The 5332-nt window shown below is 48.7% G+C and overlaps 1 pseudogene; it reads right to left on the reverse strand.

Annotated features, from left to right (window-relative positions):
- Positions 1-486: 486 nt before the first annotated feature.
- LOC143386519 (terminal nucleotidyltransferase 4B pseudogene) lies at positions 487-2244 on the reverse strand (annotated as a pseudogene).
- Positions 2245-5332: the final 3088 nt, after the last annotated feature.

Raw genomic sequence — 5332 nt, forward strand, 5'->3', positions numbered from 1 at the left:
CAAATCCACTATTACAAATATCAATTTCCTATATGGTCTTCTATATATACACACACAATAAAATGGTAAATATATGCAAAAATATTAAAAAAAAAACATGCACAGATCACTTTCCCCTTTGGAATCTGGACTTCCTATAAGATACTTTGTTTGCCTTCCCACCCATCCTCTGACATTGTTTTCTGTTTCTATCACCCTACCCACACTGAATACTATTCCCTATAACTCTGCATAAAGCCAATGAGAAATATATTTATTTTACATTCAAGCTTTAAATCTTAAAATGACCCTGTTGTAGCATATGACTTGCTTTTGTTTTTGCAGTTGTCAGTCTTCATGATCCATTCCGTGGCGAGCTGGGAAAAACGCAGTTGCTAAATCAATGTCTGAACAGTGTGAGGCTCCTGCGTCTCCCAGGAGTCCCTATGCAACTGTCCTGAGCATGAGATCATTGCACACAGAAGACAGTCCATCGCACAGCGCCGACTATCTACAAAGGTCTGAGAGGGGCGCGTCCCTCTTGTGTTTCCTCTTTTTGCCATGGTAATACTGATTATTGGATTTGCCTTGATGCTGTTTGTTTGTCATCAAGGAACCATGGCTTGTTTGAGTTGTACCTTGGAAGCCTTTGCTGGAAGAACGGAAGAGCCTTGCTGATCCATGCTGGGATTTGTTGGTACTGTTGGATGTGTTAGTGGTTTGGGTGCTCTGCATTTTCCCAACTGCCTGAGAGGACTCCAAGGTCACATCTTGTGACCCTACTCGGTTCCCAGTAGACGGCCGGCAAAGCAGCTGTTTCGGGGTTTTGCATGGTGTCGCATCAGAATCAACGTCACTAGAGCTGGACTGCGTGGCAGAAGAGGAGGACACTGGACCTGGTTGTAAAGGGTCTTCAATATAAAGCATTGATGGCCGGTAGCCATCCAGCATATTTTTCTGTACTTCATCTTTGGCCACATATGAACCACCATCCTTTATCCGGATGCCAGTCTTTAAATAATTGAAGTGTCGTCCATATAATTCAAAAAATTCTATTAAGAGAACACCATAGTTTGTATTGGGGATGCAAGCATCTTCCCTGGGATGTAACTGAAGGAAACTGACTGCCATTAAAAAGAGACTATAAGAACCAATTCCACCTGTAAATACTTCATTAAGGTCCCTCTGTAATAAGAATTGTTTCAATACTAAAACCAAGTATGGCAATACAGGATATTTCTTGGTAAAATCTTTGATGAGGTCTGCTGCTCTCACGCCATTCTGGACATTAAAGCTGATATCAACTTTCACTTCAGTAAAAGAATCTGTTAATTTAATAATAGGCACAGTCGCTTTGTCTAGAACTTTCACCGAATCCTCATCTGCAACTTTGTGTTTCCGAAGGGCTTCCTCCAGGGTCCAGAGGGTTAGGTTTTCCCACTTTCCAAACACCACAAGATCGATGTCACTAGTAGGTAAATACAGGCCAGTTTTAAAACTTCCAAATATCTGGACGGTAGCGCTGGGCCAGAGCTCCTTGATCACACTCTCGATCCTGCTCACCACCTCCATCCGCATCTTCTCCTCCTCGGGCCTCGGAGACATGTACTCATAAAAATCACTGATCTCTTCATGCAGACCCACGACTCCCTGGTTGTAGTTCCTCCGCTTCCACGGGGTCCCGCTGTACACGCCCCCGCCGCCGTCCACCCGGCCGCCCCCCGCGGCCCGCCCTCCACTGGGCTGCAGCAGGCTGTAGTTGAGTCCGTAGGTGCTGGCCTTGTTGTCGCGCTTCCTCTTGTTGCTGCTGCCCGAGGCCGGGTCCGCGGGCTCGGCGGCAGGGACGGCGGCCGAGGGGTGCGGGGACGAGGACGCCGAGGGGGACAAGGACGCCGAGGGGCCCGCGGCAGCCCGGCGGGCCCAGGCCGCCGGCTGGTGGTGGTTGTTGTTGTTGTTGGTCGTCTCTAGGGGCAGGAAGTCCCGCTGCTCCGCGGGCAGCGCGTGGCCGCCCAGCAGGCGCTCCCCGGAGTGGTACATGCCGGCCGGGGCCGGAGCCGGGGCCGCGCCGCCAGGGCTGCCGGTGCTGCTGGCGCTCCCGCCGGTGGCCGTGCTGCTGCCGCCGCCGCCGCTCGCGCCGCCGCTGCTGTGACAGTGGTGGTTGAAGTAGAGGTTCCTCAGCCCCTGGGTCGTCTCCCAGATCTGCATCCACAGACTGTTGGACGGTCCGAGCTGCTCTGGCTGGAACCAGGCGATCCTCGGATCCATCAAACGGCGGCGGCCGCTGCCCCCGCCCCTCCTGGCCGCCTGCAGGGCCGCCGCCGCCGCCGCCGCCGCCTCAGGCGCACGCCCGGCCTCGGCTGCCGCTGCTGCTGCTCGGGGCCCGCCGCGGGCGGCGCGGTCGCGCAGGAAGCCGGGACGGCGCCGGCGGCGTCGCTCCCGCCCTCGGGGGCTCCGCGGGCCCTCCCCCCCTCCCTCCGCCCCTCTGCCGAGCCCCTGTCACTGGGGTCCCCGTGCAAATGGCGGCGGTGGCTGCAGCTCCGGAGAAGGGCGAGCGACGGCCCTCCATACAGTTTTTGATCCAGAAGTTTTACCTCTAGGAATTTGTATTATAGAAAATTATCAAACAAGCACATAAAAGAGCAACTGGGTAATTGTAAGAATGCTTTTGGCAGAGTTGGCCGTAAATGTCAAAGACTTTTAAAGAGGGAAAAGGAAGAAACAGATTTTAATGTCTCACAATATGGAATTGGTTAAATAAACCATGTTCCATCTGTAAATGGAATACTATAATACTATGCAATTTTTAAAAATTATTTAAATGTGGTCCTTACCCTGGAAAATGTTCCTGTTGTATTGTTAAGTTAGAAAAAGCAGGTTACCAAACAGTATCCTTTTAAGGCTATGCATTAAATGTCAACAGTGGTTAGCTGTGGGTGGTGTGATTTCAGATGACTTTTAAAAATTATTTTTGTTTGTGTTTTTTTTTAAATCATCTGCAAAACATGCATTACTTCTGTAATTACAAATGACAGTCAAGGAAGAGAGAGATGAGTGGAGTAACTGAACACCCTGATACTCTGACACTGCTTGGTGCGAGCAGTAGGAGACACTCTGGAGACCCTGACATAGCATCTTGTCTTTGAAATATTTGTCCCCCAATCAAGTTGGGCAGAGAAATTAGGATGAGAACCTCATACTTGCTAGACATCGCCTGGTATGATTTCCTGGTGTTAGTGATCTTGGGTCCACAGCCCAATCTTCATGTGGGGCCAACCTTGAGAAATGAGTTTTTAAGAGCCCTGGGTTGTGGGTGGAGGGGGTCTTCTCTTTAGCTGAAGCATCTGCACAGCGCCACCCAGAGTATAGTCAGGAAACCCAATTGGTCCTAATGTCCTCTAATCCACTAATGTCAGAGTCTTTCCCCACCCTGATCAAACCATGCCGTGCAAAAATCTCCTAGGAGTGTGTCAAAAACACAGTTTCAGGGATTCCATCCTAAAGGGAGTCAGAAGCTCAAGGGCGATGCCTAGGAATCTGTTTTATTTAATTGTTTATTTGTTTGGGAGAGTGGTACCAGGGATTGAACTCAGGGGCACTCAACCACTGAGCCACATCCCCCGCCCTATTTTGTATTTTATTTAGAGACAGGGTCTCACTGAGTTGCTTAGTGTCTCACTTTTGCTAAGGCTGGCTTTGAACTCTCTGTTGTCCTGCCTCAGCCTCCCAAGCTGATGGGATTACAGGCATGTGCCACCCCTCCCTGCAGGAACCTGTGTTTTTAACAAGCCCCTTATGTGACCTTCTGCAGACTAAAAGCTGGCAGGCAGTCACCCACTCATCCCCACCCTCTCTATGTCCCTGTCAGTCCCCAACTGCTGATCTAGTTTCTTCCTTCTCTCTGAAGCAGGTGGTGGGGTGGGTGAAAAATTAGACAAACTGAATTCCATCAACAACTTTATGAATGCCTTCTTTCATTCATTCCCACTGCTAGACGCTGTTGGTAAATGAATAAGGTGCAGCGAGGACTTCCTCGGAGTTTGTATCTAGAGGGGATACAGAGAGTAAATACAAAATAATTGTACAGTGTGGACAGAGAACTAGTAGAGATCAGAAGTGGAGTGAGCACCAAGAAACCTCAGATCAGGTCCAGAGGGTACAGAATATTTAGAATTGGTAAGAAAATCCACGAGTCCAGAACCCCAAGATTAGGAAATCAAGGGGATGTAGAGTGAGTAGGAGAAATAGCTCAAGCCCATTTAACAGCTGGGAATAGAAAGAAATTTGGAATTAAATAATTTGCCCATCATCACACAGAGAATTAGAGAGAGAGAGAACTCTTCATCTCTTTACCAATAGAACAATAGCTGCCCAGCTGGATCTTAGCCATTTTGATGCCAAGGATCCCTTTGAGAATCTGATGGCATGGACATGAGCACACAGGTGCACACTTTGGAAACCATCGTAGAGGGTCTATGGAGCCACTGGAGCACTCCCAAGGTTCATAAGAGGAAAACTCATTAATCCCCAATAGGAAGGAGAGGCTGAGAAGAGTTTGCTTGCAAGGAATTGAAATCTAAGAAAAAGATTTTCCCCATTACTGAGAGAAAATGCCTTTGTGAAGGGCAAGAGGAAAACAACAAAAGGAGTAGGCCAGGCATGCACCACCAGGAGGACATCCAAAGTGATGACAGCTGACGTACTGGTCGTATTTTGGGATCACTCCTCCACTTGCACATGTGTTACTTAGATACGCTGACAACGGCCCATGCAGGAGATCACGGACTCTCTTTCCTACTGGCGTGATGAAAACTAGACAATGTATGTTAATGAAACCATTCAGTGCCTTTTTTGAAGGAATCCAGAACATTCTCAATTGCCTCTTGGTGTACCGTTTCCCCTGCACTGGAACAGTAGCCATGGTTCATCTGTTGCCAGGCCCTCATTCTGTCAGAAGAATGATGATCATCTCACTCTCCCTGACATACAGAGGCTGTGAGTGGTGTGACCAGTGGCCTTACTCAGATGACACCTGAGGTACAGCAGTCTCCATGCCTCAATTGCAAGAAATGAGGAATAGAAGAAAACCAAGCAAAAAATAATAATTTGGGTCCAGGGGCCTAAATTCAGGTACCTTGTCTCTGCCAGTGCCAGGCTTGACATCTAGTTTAAGGCCAAGTTAAAAAGCAGTTAAGAATGTTTGCTCAATGCAAGTTGGTCATTTGAAGCCTCCCATAGACAGGACCTTCAGTTCCAAGTCCCCCTAGGGTACCACTAGAACCCTGGCAGAGAACTTGGGAGAATCTGTTCATCAGCCTCTTACAAACTATAGATGATTATTATTCCTGCCTAACAG

Source organism: Callospermophilus lateralis, unplaced genomic scaffold (assembly GCF_048772815.1).
Source record: "Callospermophilus lateralis isolate mCalLat2 unplaced genomic scaffold, mCalLat2.hap1 Scaffold_139, whole genome shotgun sequence".
Classification (NCBI taxonomy): Eukaryota; Metazoa; Chordata; class Mammalia; order Rodentia; family Sciuridae; genus Callospermophilus; species Callospermophilus lateralis.